General features: G+C 41.4%; 1 protein-coding gene across 1 annotated transcript in view; it reads left to right on the forward strand.

Annotated features, from left to right (window-relative positions):
- The first annotated feature begins 1,003 nt into the window (after positions 1 to 1,003).
- LOC115356104 (filamin-A-interacting protein 1) overlaps positions 1,004 to 17,375 on the forward strand; it is a 48,772-nt gene continuing 32,400 nt past the window's right edge. Inside the window, exon 1 of the mRNA XM_030047117.1 lies at positions 1,004 to 1,337. The gene's annotated coding sequence lies outside the window, so the exon portion shown is untranslated. The remainder of the gene's footprint in view (positions 1,338 to 17,375) is intronic.

Below are 17,375 nucleotides of genomic sequence, written 5' to 3' on the forward strand. Positions count from 1 at the left end.
TAAACCACTGTAATAAACTGAACTAAATGAAGTTAAACTAAACTACTGTAACTAAACTGAACTAAAGTAAACTAAGCTAAGCTAAACTAAACTACTGTAACTAAACTAAACTAAACTAAACTAAACTAAACTAAACTAAACTAAAGCTAAACTACTGTAACTAAACTGAACTAAACTAAACTAAACTAAACTACTGTAACTAGACGATACTAAAGTAAAACTAAGCTAAGCTAAATTAAACTACAGTAACTAAACTAAACCAAACTAACCTACTGTAACTAAAGTAGAGTAGAGTAGAATAGAGTAGAGAGTAAAGTAATGTAGAGTATAAAGTAAAATAAAGTAGAATGAAGTAAAGTACAATAGAGTGAAGTAGAGTAGAGTATAGAGTAAAGCAGAGTAAAGTAAAGTAGACTAAAGTAGAGTAGAGTAAAGTATGGAGTAAAGTAGAGGTAAGTATAGTAAAGTAGAGTTAAGCAGAGTAAAGTACAGTAAAGTAGAATAGAGTATAGAGTAGATTAGAGTCTAGTAAAGTAGATTAGAGTAGAGTATAGTAAAGTAGAGTTTAGAGTAAAGTAAAGTAAAGTAGAGCAGAGCAAAGCACAGTAAAGTAAAGTGGAGTAGAGTACAGTAGAGTAGAGTAAAGTACAGTAAAGTGGAGTAGAGTAGAGTAGAGTAGAGTAGAGTAGAGTAGAGCTCACCCCCCCTCCCGGAGCGTGGTCAGGGCCAGGAGGAGGGGTCGGCCGGCGCAGCGGCTCAGGGTTCAGCTGTCGGCGGTCTGGAAAAGCCTCTGTCAGTCGCTCAGCTGCTCACACTCACTGAGAGCACAGGTTAAATATAGAGCCGGCTCACACTTCTGTCCAGGAACAAACACGAGCAGCAGGAGGAGGAGGAGGAGGAGGAGGAGGAGGAAGACGACAAAGAGGAAGCTCCTCATCAGCTCAGATTCTCGTGGTGAGGGCAGAAGTGAGTTTTGGAGCTGATCTGACAGCTGGAAGAGGACTGGCTCTCTCTCTCTCTCTCTCTTCAACTCTCACTGTTAGTCTCTCGCCCGTCCACTCAGACTGGAAGACTCACTTGTTGAGAGGACAGCAAGCTCACTGACTCTGCCTCAAACTCAAAGTCAGTGGAGAGGAAAGTGAAGAGAAGACTGAAAGGAGAGAAGACAACGATTTTTCTGAAATAAAAAGAGAAGTGACAGAGATGCTGTGCGATCAGTGAATTGATCTGAAGCTGCCTGCATCTTTGGAGGGACCGCAGTCACTTTGGGACTTTTGAGACTGTGACCGAAATATTTCCAGTCAAAACCAACTGCAACTGGGAGGTGCTGAGACCAGGTAAAACCAAATTACTTTGATGTCATGTCTCCTGTCGTCTCACTCACATCTCAGTCCTGTTCATACTGTCAGGGCTTGGCAAGAACAAAAATCATAGCAAAACTTTCAATCACTAAAGCAGCCAAGGATCAAGTAAATAAAATAAAATAAAATAAAATAAAATAAAAACTGTATCAACATAAAAAATAAAAATAAAATAATTGCAAAAAATCTATTTCATACAATAATAATGAATACTTAATATATAATATTATAAAATTACAATTAAAATAAAAATATAATAATGTAATACTGCAACATATAACATTATAACCAATAATAAAAAAAAAAGTTTAAAAATAATAATAAAAAATAAACAAAATGATTTTTCAAGAAGGTGTTAATATTTTAGGTGCTTGTGTAACGTTGTTGATTTGAAATCAGGCACAATTACTGGCACTGAGCCCCTCATGGCAGAAGTTGATGTCACATATTGTTCTTTCTTGTTTTTGGTGAAAACCCTTGTTGTTCATGTGGAAGTGCTTTACCAGTAGATTTAGCTGAATGTGACTTGACAACTTTACTATCACTGTAATCACCTCAATAAATCCACGACCCAAAACTGACAAAGATTTTTTTTTTTTTTTTATACCATGTATTGAATTACCGACAGGAAGGCTGCGTGTGCGTGTGTGTGCGTGTGTTTGTGAGTGTGTGTGCACACTGAGTCATGAATGGAGCCGTATGAGACGGTGAATCAGTGAGTTACGAGTCAGTTCTTACACAGCCAGTAAGTGCTTGTTTCAGGAAACGGTACATTAGATGGCATTAATTTAATAGATCTTTTACCAGAGTGCTTAAGCTCCCTCTCTCCGGGGGACGAGCTGCGCTTACTAATAGCTGCAGCATTGAGATAGAGAGGCGCGGTGATGATGCAGCAGGGCTGTGAGGCCGCAGAGACAAAACACACATCCACCGCCAAGGAATGATGACTTCTTTTTAACATCAGACGGGCCAGTGGGACCAGTATTTTAAAACCCAACAATGCTGGTTTGGACGGAAAGAGAGCCATGAGGGGGGCGTGTTTGAAATTGGACTCGTTTCAGTTGTGAAATTCAAAACTCAAGGTCTCAAGAGGGAGTTTTTCCCTCCTTCAAAATTACTTTGGCAGAGGCCTAACGATTAAAGATGCAAGCTTATTTGTTAGTGCGAGGTTGTGAGTTCAAAAATCTTCGGAGTTGGGCTTGTGACCATGCAGAGGTTTGCTGGTTTGAATCCTGAGTGTTGGCCGGCAAAACCACGGCAGGGAAAGTGGATGACTAATATTGCCAGTTCCTTTCACAACTTCCATTCAGAAACACCACAAAAAAGAAAATAAATGTATCCAGGATTTAAGACCTGATACTGAAGAACATTTGAAAGTCGTCGATATGCCACAGCCGCAATTTTCAGTTTCTAATACCGCTCAAAAATGGCAAAACCAAGTTCAAAGCCACGTGTCTGTCAGTGTCGAGTTTGGCCCACATGGTCATTTCCCAAAACAAAGACTTAATTAGTCTTTTATCCACAAAATGACCCCTCCCAATCTGATTGTACAGGTAATTTACACATTTCTTGAATCCTAAGAGCCCAGAGAGTTCCAGCTTATGACCTTTATGCCGCTGATGTTCCAAGACGTCACAGTCCTTCGATAAAAAGTGTAGCTAAGGTGAAAAGTTATGACGTCTTGATGAAGTCAGGCGACCGATTTATTTGACAAACAGATCCACAGCTGGGCTCAAATGAAACCTAAGGAGCTACCTATTAGATGATACCAAACACAGCCTAATAAAATGATGACTAATGTCTCAAGAAGCTCCCGCAAGAGGATTTGCAACAGGGCCCTCATGTGACAAAGCTTCTACAAACATGTGCCTTTTTACAAAATTTTTACCCAGATTTTTGCCACATTGTGTGACCCCTGGACTAAAGTGGACGATGATGATGATGATGATGATGATGATGATGATGATGATGATGATGATGATGGCTAACAGCTACCACTGTGCCTTGTTTTGTCACCTGACTTTGTCACCCATTTTGCAGATTGGCACGCAAACTCGAGCGCACCAGTTCTCCCTTAACCTTGAGTTTTCTCATCCACGTCGACATTTGCGTTTGTGCCGCGGCTAAAACATTGGAGCAAAAACAGCAGGAACTGTTAGTTGCAGCGTTTATTATCTTATCATTCAGTGAGTATAACCATGATGGAGATACTCAAGAAGATCCCGCATTGCAGCATTTTCATGTAAATAAAGTCCTATTTGAACTTAGATCACAATAATGATCTAAGTTCATGAAAGTGATGCATTTTAGTTTTCATTTGGCAACTTGGCTGACCAGACAAAGGAACTCAAACTCTGTCAAAAGAGAATCAAAGGGAAAATATGTTAAATTCTGTGAGGATCAAACCTGTGAGCTTTCAGTGACGGGGCACAGTCTGACTGACCTCCAAACATCCCTCCTGTTAAATTTGGACAAATCCCACAGGAAGAATTACGTTACACCCCGATGTTTGAGGGAACGCAGTAAACAGAGGGGCTCTTTGGTTCGGCCACCTCTGTGTTATCGTACCCAGCATGCTTTGCCCTCTCCGAATCTCACGGGACCTTCCCCTGCCACTAATAGCTTTTTTTTTTCCACTGTTTTCTTTGCAAGTTATTTTGAATCCAACCAAAGGGCTTTTCTTTGTGAGAACAGAGTCAGTGCCAAATGGGATTGGGACTGGAACGCATTTATATTTCTGATAAAAAGGTGAATATGAGGACAAAGGATGAGCTACTGATTCTTACTGCTTACTCGCTGGAATATTAAATCATATCAGAGGAACTGCAGCAACATGAGCAAGTGGTTGGAAAGACAGCCTTGTAACCAAAATGCTGCAGATTCAATCCCCACAACAGCTCACAGTGTATATGTCTGTCAAAATGCCTTGCTCAAAACTCTAACCATTATATCATAAATAATTATAAAGAGCATAACGATGGTACAGACATTGGGGAGGTGCATTTCCCACAATTCTATGATATTCATTTATGAAATTTTGTACATTTTGAACATAGTTGTTAGGACTACAATGACCATTTTAAATTCACATTTAAAGGAATAGTCTGTGATTTCTCAGAGACAGCGGCTGCACATCCACCTTCTTTGGTTTTGGTCAGTTTCTTACTCTTTATTGATTTTAAACACACCTACCAATTACAATTATGCTTTTTCCAATAGAAGCAAATGGGATGAAATTACATACTCAAAGCATGTTTAGATAAATATTGTGACTGGAATGACAACTAATGCTGTACTTGAACAAATGACAGATTATCTCTTAAAAAAAATGTGTTATGAAATTTAATTAAGTCCAAGTTCATTTGCATTTTGTCTCACAATAAAAGCCTGTGTGTTTAGACTGAAAAGCGTAATGTGAATAAAATCATAGGCTTGTGCAAAGATCTACCAACAGAGGGTCTCAATACACTCAGAATGGCCTGAATCGAGCTTCTAAATAGATCCCTAAGAATCAGACAAACCTTTGCATCTAACCCTCAGCACTGAACAAACAAACAAATTTCATATATCTCCCATTCACTTGCAATGGAGGGCCGATATCTATGGACCTGAACCTCCTAGCGTCTCAGAACCAACGTGCACCAGGGGGTCTTTAAGCCGTGTCTCTACGACCCTCCGTCCTGAAGATAGAAACATATTTTCCACTAGATATTAAGGGGGACAACTGCGATTTTCTCAGTACTGGACGCGACACGACCCCCTCAAAGAATGTGTGGTTACGCCCAAAGATATTTCGCCCCTCCATATCCTCACCAAGAAGATTATGTTCCCACCTGTCTGCAAGATATCTTGACAACTTATGAATGGATTTACTTAAAATAACTTGGACAGATCAGTCTTGGGCCAAGGAAGGATGATTCAAATCCAGATCTAGGATTTCCACCATTATTAGATGATTATTGTTTTTTAGCCATAACTATGAAACCACCAGATAAAGACTGGATTCTTAATCACATGTGGGTGTTTCCAAGGTCAAGAAATCAATGTAAAATCCAACTGAAGTGGCAGAAATGTTCAGTGACGGCATTGGTTTGTGCTCTCTGACTACTATCTGTTAACAATCGTAACGCAGAAGCTTCTCCTCAAATCTCTCTGATGAGCAAGACTCTATCTGGAAAACCTCAAGTCTGTGAGAATCCATCAAGCTGCCTCTTTTCTACATTTACATTTCAAAGGACGCTCTTATCTCGAGCAAATTACATGACTGATTGCACGGCTGATTAAAAACACATAATCGCAACATCATCAGCATACACAGGAGACTACACCGTCAACCACACATGAAGACACATGCTTGCCATTTTTAAAGTGGTAATTGTGAAATGTTTGGGTTTTTTTGTGTTTTGGCAATGATTTTGATGCAAAGCTCTTATTGTTGTGGTGTTTCTGGACGTCCAAAAAAAATCACTTGTCCATGGAGTTTCTGTAGGTGGCACTATTTTCTTTGTCTGTTTAGCCATGGTGGCTGTGGGCGCTGATTTTTACCAAAAAAACGGAAAATGCATCACTTCCTGTGCAGCAGGAAAGACGTACCAGTCACCGAGTGTTTAGAGCAGCAAAGGATTTCATGAACTGCACTGACATTGAATTGTGTACCAGTAAGTACCAGTAAGGTAGCAAAACAGAAGTTTATTTTATCTGCAGCCCTCCAGTGATCGTGAATCCTTCCCTCGCACCTCGGCGTGAATACCTCAGCGCCGGCGTCAGTTCTCTGGCGTCGCTTGACTTTTGAAATCAGCAGCTTCGGTTCGCAACAGAGTCATCAAGTCTCCCAGCGGCCGCCCAAGGCCAGGTGATAAGACGGGGAGGCATGAGATCATTTTGCTAATTCAGCTCAGTAATCTGTTGAGGGAGGACTGGAGGGTGGTGGTGGGGGGCCTTCAGCAGCGTCTGCCCTCTTGTTTGGTTTCATAACAACAACCGCTGTTCCCATGACAGCATAACAGGGACCGCAGAGGAGGACTTGCGTTTGTTTGGGTACATTTCTCTGTTTCGGGGACGGCATGCGAAACAGCAGATAACACGGTGATGGATTGCACCAGGAATGTCATAATGCTGGAAACCTTGGAGTTGAGACACATTCTCTTATTGCAAGTTACGTGAGTCAAGTAAACTGTGGACAGCAGCTAAATATTTGAGGTGTGTGTCCCATTCTTCATGGGTCATGCTCTCAGTTTTCCACCTGTCTTCGAGGGCCAAGTGTTTCATTTCTCAGCCACTACTGAGGGCACTGCCATGAGCCTTTTTTGGGCTTATTTCTTCATCTGTTCTTCTCATTGTGATTGGTTGGCTGATATAACAGCATTTTATGTTACTAGTTGTTTTTCAGAGAAGTTTTGCTTGTTTCAACTGGGTCGTGGCGCACAGTGACAGTGCACAGTTTTGCAAGCGGTTGCTATCTCAGTATTCATCGCTTGCGGATTCCATATAAATACCATATACTGTATGTAAATACCACGTATACCAACGATGGCAGCTGCCCACCAATTTGAGATGCCATAGATTCACCGAACACATTTGCTTAAAATACCATACAAGCCTTCTTAGTACAAAGGAAGTAAAGGAACTCAAACTTACAAGTAAAAATGTCTCCTAAACAGCAATGGGTGAGTGCTTTGACCAGAGAAACCTTTACTCTCCGATCATGGCTGGACATGGCTGTTCATCATTACCCCAACACACGGTGTAGATAACTGGGTGATGAAGACGTTCAAACTCTCTAAAATTCAGCGATCTTTCCACTTCCACTGGACGCCTAAGTGCTGAGTTGCCTTCTCGGCTTTGAAGCCTCTAGAAATTGAAATTGCGTTTGTCTATGTACGTTCCTCACTTAAACCGATCCCTTGGTAATTTTGTTTGTTGCAACTTTAAAGGATCCCAACTGTGATTTTGATCTTCATTTACTAAAGTTTCAGTTCATTTTACAACGGAACAAACCTTGTTGCAAATCATGTGCGGGTACTTGACATTTCACCTCATATAATCAAAAATCCCTTGATTTTCAATTTTGAAATTTTGGCTGAAACACCCGCCTTATTATGTTCTTCTGCTTTGGCCACTTTTACCACCTTTGATGAACGACAGAGCTGATAGTTCGCCGTGTAAAGCAAAGGTTTCCGGGGAATTCTACTTCTAAGCTACTTGTTGGGCTTGAGACTAACTTGAACAGGCATAATAGCGTTCACTCAGATCCTCTACTCGTCAGTGTGTTTCATGGATCAAGCAGGTTTTCTGAATATTTTGCACACTCACCACTCACAGGGAGCTTGGCATGGATGCTGGGTTTGGTTGAGTGTTTTTATGCAATTCAGTGAGACACTTATGTCCAGAACTGTAATGATTTTTCAAGGAAATGTCTTTCACAGCCAAGCCCGTGTGTGTGTGTGTGTGTGTGTGTGTGTGTGTGTGTGTGCTCTTTTCCATCAACAGCTGGCTTTCACACACGGGAGCTGCCCAATACGACCACAGGAATTATTTAAAGGCTTCAAAACTCCTCATTAGGGGCGTCTTGGTAGCTCAGCGGTCTCGGGAGCAAACAGTGTTACCGCAGGGTCCTGGGTCCTAATCCAGATTGGGAAGATTTTCACGTCATGTCATGAAACGTCATGACATAACCTTTAAAAAAAAAAAAAAAAAAAAAAAACCTTCTCGCGCCGAACAATAGATATCATCATTTCTGTGCCTTAAATCTCCCATTTTACCCAGGATTTTTTGCTTTCATGGATCAAACAGTAAATAAATTGTTACGTATTTAAACTCTGTAAATGTAAATATCAAAAATACACACCTAGGAATTCCATACGCACTAAACTAAGATGCAGGCACATACTAAACTTCACTTTTACACCTTATATCAGTGGTTCTCAAATTTTTTTTTAATATAATGAGCCCCCTTTGACATATTTTTTCAGCCAAGTACACCCCAAACAGTGGAAAAAAATGGCAGTAAAAAAGTCAGTACAATGAAGTCCAACCCGACTCCGTCAGTGTCTGAAACAACAACCTGATGCAGACGATATTTCGTTGGCTGTTTCTCTTCTTTCTCCTTGTTTTCAGCTGAATCGCTGCTACGTTTCAACCACAAATTCATTTTCTGGATTTTTTTTTTTTTTTCCCGGTCATACTGAGCAAACGTCTTTGCTCGACGACCACGGCAGCAGATTTAAAACCAGAAGCACACATTTCAACACCTTCAGCAAAACTGTGGTTTATCAAATTTACATTTACTTTTTATTGACCTCATTACAGCATGGGCTAATTGTTTTAGGAATTATGCATCACTGATATTTTTTTAAATAAACATTTCTCACGTAGCCCCTGCAGTACTCCAACGTACCCCTAGGGCTACTTGTACCCCATTTGAAAACCACCGCCCTACATTTTACAATTACAAACCACTTCTTTTCAATGGATATTCAATGTAAAACTGCAGCATGGCATCTGCGTCCTCCCCTCCACCCGCACTTAACTTTGGTGAGCGATTTGGATTTAAGATGTGAAATCGACCATTTTCACCTGGATTCAGTCTCTTTCATGGAACATGGTGTTCATAGTATTTGTGTGTGTGTGTGTGTGTGTGTGTTTGTGTGTGTGTGTATTCAGTGAATACTAGATGTTTCGAGGAAAAATTAAATTAAACTACATTTGCATTGTCGATGGAGCTGGTCCTTTAAATGGATCTGTAGGGAATCTGACATAGTTTCCCTCTTGTCCCACTGTGTGTGTGTGTGTGTGTGTGTGTGTGTGTGTGTGTATTCAGTGAATTTTCAACGTTTTGAGCAAAAAGTAAATGAAATTTGCATTGTCGACGGAGCTGGTCGTTTAAATGAATCTGAAGGGAATCTGACATAATTTCCCTCACATCCCTGATGCCTGTGTGTGTGTGTGTGTATGTGTGTGTGTGTGTGTGTGTGTGTGCGTGTGCATGTGCGTCACAGAGAATAGCTGACCCGGTTAGACGAGGTGTGACATTGTAGGCCTGCTGTTATAATCTGCGTTTATGTCCTTTGCTGTTGCTCTGTTAAGCTCTCTCTGCAGGCCGCCTGTTTCGTGTGAAAGCTCTTTGTTAAGGCCTTTGACTCGACTTGACGTGGTCTTTTCTTTACAGCAACGTAAAAAAACATCCAGTGCCCTGAGTTTAACGGGCACCACGGCACCTTGTATGTATGTTCTTGAATCTTCTCTCAGCAAAACTCTAGATAGATAAATGTATGATTTCACTTTTAGTACAAACCAAGAAGAAAGGAAAATAAATGAATCAGCCACATGTTGGCGCACATTTCACATACCCTGAGTTTTGCAGATTATTGTTACTACTGGTCTTACTTTTTTTCATTTTACTTACTTTTTTTTTTTTTTTTTTTTTTTTTAAATTATATTGGTTCTACTTGGATTTGAGCACTCAGCACCGCAGTGGCCTCATCCGTTTTTATTGGTTATAAAAGTTTGGTTTAAATTATGGGAATTTTCTCTATTACGAAGTCGCCCTCATAACATTCCAGGCTTATTCTTTTCTCATGAGTCATCTCCAGTCAATGATAGGTTAGACGCGCTGGGAAGCCGACCGCCAAAACACGAGACGTTAAACGGCCTGTAAAAAAATGCAAAATGACACAAAGGCAGCGGTGACCTAACCCTCCTTCACCCTCATCCTCCACACTCTCCCTTCCTCCCTATCTCCTCTTTCCTTCCACCTCCTCCCAACACACACACACATACACAGACACACACAGAGAGAGAGTTTATGAGGGAAGTGACTTCATGCTCATTCCATTTGAAAGGCATGTGAGACTGGCCTGCTTGGGAACTGCTGCATCCTGGGAGTGATGTCAGCTTTGTGCGCTGCTCGCCGCAGATTCGAGCTCCTACACAAACCGCTGGGAGGAGAACAAACCTGCCGTGTGTCTGCCCACTCGTTTCCCCCCAGATGACCCACCCGGTCCCGGAAAGCGCTGTAATTTGGACACGTGAAGCTCCACTGAGTGAGATTTTCATGTAAAAACACACCTGTCACGTCTGTCTAAATCACAACAGAGAGCAGTGTCCCGTGCCACTGGAATGAGACGCTGCAGATTTGTCAAGAGTTTATAAAGAGTAAAATACAAATTTATCTCCTTTCTGTCCAGAGATAACTGCACTCAACAACAATGGTTACAAGATAAATAAATTTTTTTTTTTTTTTTTTTAACACCATCACGTCCTCTTTGAGCCACTCGAAAGAAGCTCTGAAATTATAAAACATCACCATGCACAATTTCTGGAAAAAAGTCCTTTAAAGAAGACATTTGCACCTTGGGAGTCATATACACGTGAATAAATGGCAAAAACGTAAAAAAAAAAAAAAAAAAAATCTTGTTTGTTTAGCAAAACAAAAACATGAAAAATTATATTTTACAATTTATTTTACTTAATTTATCCCTTATTTAGCCAGGACGGTCCCACTGAGATAAAAGATCCCTTCCTCCGGGGAGTCCTGATCAACACGGCAGCACAATTAGTTTCACATAAAAAAAAACAATTTTACGTGACAGAATGCAAAACAACACATAAAAGCGCCGGCTTGCAGGCTGCACCGGCGATACCCAAACACAGTTCACCTCAAGTCAAGGAAATGATTTAAGAACAACAAAAGAACTTAAAAGATTTTCAAAGAAGGGAGTGTTTCTAAAGTGATGATATTCTGCAGCTCGTTCACGCTCACGGTGCATAAAAGGAGAGAGCAGTTCATCTTTCTGCCCTGCACTAATATCCTGTTTCAAGAAGAGATGCTTTAATTTGAAGATGCAAGCAGGCTCTTAAGATGCTGTTAAGAATCTTTCTTTAACCCGTCTTCTCCGATTCATCCATGTCTCTCACTCGATTTAACAGGTAAACTTCATTTATCTTTGACATGAAACAATGAGCCAAAGAGAAAAAGCTGACAAGTGCAGCTTTCAGGAATAATGAAGTCTCTTCTTTGAGGAAATGAGACGATGGGAACCTAAAATGTGGCAAATGAAGGATTTTGACGCCAGCCTGCACCAGCTGGGAGTATGTGAACAGGGAAATTAAATGAGTAACTCCCTCCTATCCTTCAGTGAACACTACTGAGGGACCCTTGGGCAAGGCATTTAACCCACCTCCTGCTCAGCTCTCCAGCTGCTCAGTGACTAACAGTAAATATCTGCAGCTGCAGCCGGAAAAGAGCGCGTGCTCTCAGCAAACTTTCCTTCAATACATGAGGGCTTAAGGAAAAAAAATAGGATTATCATGATTCTTTGCACTTGGCCAAATTTTCTCTTTTTTTTTTTTTTTCCATCGCTTATCTGCTTATCATCAACCGAGAGGCTCTCTTGCATGCGGCCTGCTGTCGGAAATACCTGTCTCCATGCAGCAGGACACCTCTGACCTGGTTTTTACGCTTGGTTTTACATTAATAAACCGGGCTGCGTTTATGAGTTCTATTTTGGTCGTGGCCTCTGAATGGACCTGCTGCTCGCTCGTCTGTGGACCTTTAAGACCCCCATGTAAGGTGGCAGATAATGATGGGGTCATCTGGAATATAGGACCCACATCCTATATGGAATATAATCTTGGATCATTCAGGCGTTGCAGAAGCCCCAGTTTTTTTTATTAAAATAGTGCTGAGTTTCTGCAGGACTTTTACTTCACTCCCTAAGAAGAGTTGCTTAGGGTAGAGTGACCAGACGTCCTTGTTTTCAGGGGACAGTCTTCTGTTTTGATGCCTCCACCCCGGCTGGAGCTGTCCCTAGAATCTGCCTTTCTCCACTGGCACTGGCATTACCAGAGGACGACCTCTGTTTTTCCAGTTTTATCTCAATTTAGAGTTTTCCTTTTTGGTCATATCTGGCTTCTACAAAAGTGGAAGAGAAATCCACAGTTTGCAAACTTTGGTCAAGTTCTCACGTCAGATCAGTGACTCTGGGTCAACGTCAGACAAATTCACTTGATTTTGTTCAAAAACATGGGAAAAGCGGATTAGCAAATGGGGGGAAAATGACCAGGGCATTAGCAAAAGATTTGCAGAAAGATAACCAGAAAAAGAGCAAAAGAAGGAAAACTCCAACTCCGACTACCCCATAAAAATTAGCAAAAATATTTAAAAAATTTCCAAGACAAATGCTATATTTAAACGTCAGGTTGGTGATGCTGGATCAGCCTCATAATTCTTTGTTTTTAAATGCTCGTGGAAGGCTTTCACAAGCATTTAAGGGGCTTATAATTCCTATCACACTCTATGAATATGTCTATTGTGTTTAATATTTGTCAGCAAAATCACAAGCACCCTTGGATTTTGCCCCCAACAGTCTGAACACCTCAGTTTGGGAAAGTCATCATTGTTCTCTTTTCAATTGTCAGAAAGTAGAAGAAATCATCCAGCGGCTTGTTGGTTGACAGACAAATGGAGTTTTTGCATTATGTTATCATAATTTGGTTCTTTTCTTTAACATTCACAACAAAACCAGTTGTTGTGTGTAAGAGTAGTGCATGGATTCCAGTTCAAAAGAGAAATGAAAGATTCATTTGAGCCAAAACACACTGGTAGACCTCCATAAACTCCGAGGTATTCACTTGTCTTCTCTCTCTGTTTGGTTTTTACGAGGCGGCCAGAGCACGTGCCGCCGCTGCTGTGGGCCGTCACTAACCAGCAGCCATCATGATCCTTCTATTTAGGATATCGCTATGATGTGCTAAAGTTGGTAATGGGAGCCTGGAGTGATATTCATGTCCCAACTGTAAGTGTCACTATTTCAAGCACGGGTGTCTGATACTGATATTGGTCAGGCACTGTACGGTACATTTCAGGCGACAATGTTGAGTGGTTTTCCATGGACGCATAAAACAAAGGAACGACAAGCTGATGCAACAAAACTGTAATCCTCTCATTAAAGATATAATCGGTCTGCACTTTTGTTCATTATATGCATCCTGCTGAAGAAACAGAGAATTTCAATGAATGCAATGAATATTTTTCTTTCAAATTCCCTTTTAAGACACATACAGTACAGGCCAAAAGTTTGGACACACCTTCTCATTCAATGCGTTTTCTTTATTTTCATGACTATTTACATTGTAGATTCTAACTGAAGGAATCAGAACTATGAATGAACACATGTGGAGTTATGTACTTAACAAAAAAAGGTGAAATAACTGAAAACATGTTTTATATTCTAGTTTCTTCAAAATAGCCACCCTTTGCTCTGATTATTGCTTTGCACACTCTTGGCATTCTCTCGATGAGCTTCAAGAGGTAGTCACCTGAAATGGTTTTCCAACAGTCTTGAAGGAGTTCCCAGAGGTGTTTAGCACTTGTTGGCCCCTTTGCCTTCACTCTGCGGTCCAGCTCAGCCCAAACCATCTCGATTGGGTTCAGGTCCGGTGACTGTGGAGGCCAGGTCATCTGCCGCAGCACTCCATCACTCTCCTTCTTGGTCAAATAGCCCTTACACAGCCTGGAGGTGTGTTTGGGGTCATTGTCCTATTGAAAAATAAATGATGGTCCAACTAAACGCAAACCGGATGGGATGGCATGTCGCTGCAGGATGCTGTGGTAGCCATGCTGGTTGAGTTTGCCTTCAATTTTGAATAAATCCCCAACAGTGTCACCAGCAAAACACCCCCACACCATCACACCTCCTCCTCCATGCTTCACAGTGGGAACCAGGCATGTGGAATCCATCCGTTCACCTTTTCTGCGTCTCACAAAGACACGGCGGTTGGAACCAAAGATCTCAAATTTGGACTCATCAGACCAAAGCACAGATTTCCACTGGTCTAATGTCCATTCCTTGTGTTTCTTGGCCCAAACAAATCTCTTCTGCTTGTTGCCTCTCCTTAGCAGTGGTTTCCTAGCAGCTATTTGACCATGAAGGCCTGATTCGTGCAGTCTTCTCTTAACAGTTGTTCTAGAGATGGGTCTGCTGCTAGAACTCTGTGTGGCATTTATCTGGTGTCTGATCTTTTGCAATTTTCCGGACTGATTGACCTTCATTTCTTAAAGTAATGATGGCCACTCGTTTTTCTTTAGTTAGCTGATTGGTTCTTGCCATAATATGAATTTTAACAGTTGTCCAATAGGGCTGTTGGCTGTGTAGTAACCTGACTTCTGCACAACACAACTGATGGTCCCAACCCCATTGATAAAGCAAGAAATTCCACTAATTAACCCTGATAAGGCACACCTGTGAAGTGAAAACCATTTCAGGTGACTACCTCTTGAAGCTCATCGAGAGAATGCCAAGAGTGTGCAAAGCAGTAATCAGAGCAAAGGGTGGCTATTTTGAAGAAACTAGAATATAAAGCATGTTTTCAGTTATTTCACCTTTTTTTGTTAAGTACATAACTCCACGTGTTCATTCATAGTTTTGATTCCTTCAGTTAGAATCTACAATGTAAATAGTCATGAAAATAAAGAAAACACATTGAATGAGAAGGTGTGTCCAAACTTTTGGCCTGTACTGTACATGTACATATTTCACCAAAGGGGTGTGTATGGAGGGTTTGCAGAGGCTGGTGCTGCTGGAGCGTCGTCTCTGAGGGCAATGCAACATGTGTCACCTTCTGCACGGACTGAGCCTTTAAACCTCCTGCCAGACGGACTGCTATGTTTCTGTGCAGGCGGTGCTCGTGCAACATTTTAACAACTGAAACCTGAGAAAATTCATTTGAAAGGCGATTAGCAAATTAGAAAATAACAAAAATAATGAAGAATCTGAAAATTTAATTAGTAACAAGCAGAAGAAAACTATATTATTAAAGACATGACCTAACGCTGACCTGGCTGCAAGGTTATCTGGGCCTGGCCTCTTGAATGGATTTAATTTGCAATGTAGATTTTCCTACTGTCAGGTAAAACCCGTGTACACTATGTCAGAAATACTGATGTAAAACTGCCAGGAGTCAATGTCAGTGAGGAGTCAAGTGACAAAAAACATGGAGTAAGTATGTAATCTGCTGGTCGGCCCCAGTCACAGATGGATTACATCCTTATATTCCATGTTTTTTGACAGCTGAGTCTCCAGGGGTCCTCAGTTCAATTAACCCGACTGTATGTTTAAGGAATTAAGCAAAACAGCCTTATTCTAAGACAAGTATTTTTGAAACTTGCACTGGGATTTGAATTAGTGCAGCGCTACCTCCGAGCAAAACGTGTCGGGTAGAGCAAATAAAATCCATAACAGAACATGGCTGAGAATTTGAGCTACCACATGGGGATTATTAATTCTCCAAAATTCAAAAACTAACACGATAATCCCCCCAACATTTTGAATTATGAGGTTTTTTTTTTTTTTCCTTGACAGCCGCGGTTGTGACTTGCAGGAGAAACTGTGACACTGGAAAAGGCGGTTTGACCCGCACATGAACTCGCTCCTCTCTCCGCGACGACTGAACATAATGTGCCGGAGCTAATCACAGACAGCCAGAGTTAACCGGTGCAGGAATGCAGACAGCCTCTCTCACTTAGAGACGTTACTGTAAGATACACACACGGCAGTCAGCCACCTCTTCCAGCCTCCGGCCTCAGCTGCCGATGCCGCTTTCACTGTTTTAACCAACATGGGAATGAGCGTCCAAACGGTCACTGACTACCTGCGAATGTAGCCGAAGAGCAGACAAACTTTTGGCTGGCGGCCACCGATCAGCAGCTTTGTTTGGCTTGGTTTGGCCCCGTGGTGCTGCTCACTGGCAGTAGCCGTCAAACTAACAAGCCCCCAGGAACTCCCAGGCTGCAATAACGTAAATAAATCTGATACGTTCACTGCAAACTTTTATTAAATCCTACTGTTTCCATGTGCTGTGTGACTCTGCGCCGCGCAGGGTATATAAAGTCACCTCTGCACTTTCCATGATATTTAGTTATTAGAAATAATTCATGCAGTTAAAATGCATAAAATGCAATAAAACGGGCAGACTGGCGCTAATTTTCCTTCATCTCACCTCTTAACCTCCACTTCTCCCACTGCAAAGCAAGTCTGCAGTTTTCGAGGCGCTCGCTTGGATGTCTGCATTTTCGAAAGCTTTACGTGCCGTTTAAAGCATTATACTTATTATTTATTTATCTGTGTACAACCTCATGAAGGCGATCCATGAAGAAAGTTATAAATCTTTGTTGGAATTATCCTCCCTCAGATATCTTGTGTGACGAGAGCATAAGATGGATCTGCACAGTATAGTCATGTTCTTAACTATCTCTGGATTATCATCTTGCCCTTTTTATTATTGAGGTAAATTAATGTCGCAGCAACTATATTACATGTATGCCTAAATATGACCTTCCCCTCTAATTAACTGGCTCAGAGTTACCACATATATTTTTAAATTCTTACTTTTTTTGCAACTACTGTCATATTAGTTACTAATATGAATAGTTTGTTTTTTGGAGTTTTGTGTGTTTTCTCATGCATACTGTTTCTGGGGGTTGATGTATGTTGTATTATCCATGTTTCATCTGCAAAAAATTACACTGAGGCAAATTTGTTTTGGTCCTCCTCTTAAGGTACTCCAAACACCTCGTTGCCTTCAAGGCCTTCACGTCTAAAGCCCTCGTGTGATTTGAAAGCCCCTCTGCAGCACGTGCACGACTGACTGCCTTCGTTTCCCCCCGTCGCCGAGAGTTACGGCGACAGGCCTGACCTCTTACATCCCCGTCTCCGAGTTTCTCATTCCCTTATATAGTCATATTGGAATCTCCACGAGGCTAAATCACTCCATATGAAAAACACGATGTTTGAAGAACCTACAGTATCGAGCCGGCGAGTCTGGACAGCTGCCACCACCTGCAAAGCAGACCTTAGGGAGTCCCGGTTACATTAAAGTCATTCTGAGTTAGACATCATTTTTAACATCGCCTCATGTTTAAAGGGAAAGTATGCTGTAATGCACGCTAGAAATTGGCCAGAAAGAACAGAAAAGTGAGAAAGTCATTCAGTAGGCTGCAGAAGACATGCTGAACTT

This window comes from Myripristis murdjan, chromosome 24 (assembly GCF_902150065.1).
Source record: "Myripristis murdjan chromosome 24, fMyrMur1.1, whole genome shotgun sequence".
NCBI lineage: Eukaryota > Metazoa > Chordata > Actinopteri > Holocentriformes > Holocentridae > Myripristis > Myripristis murdjan.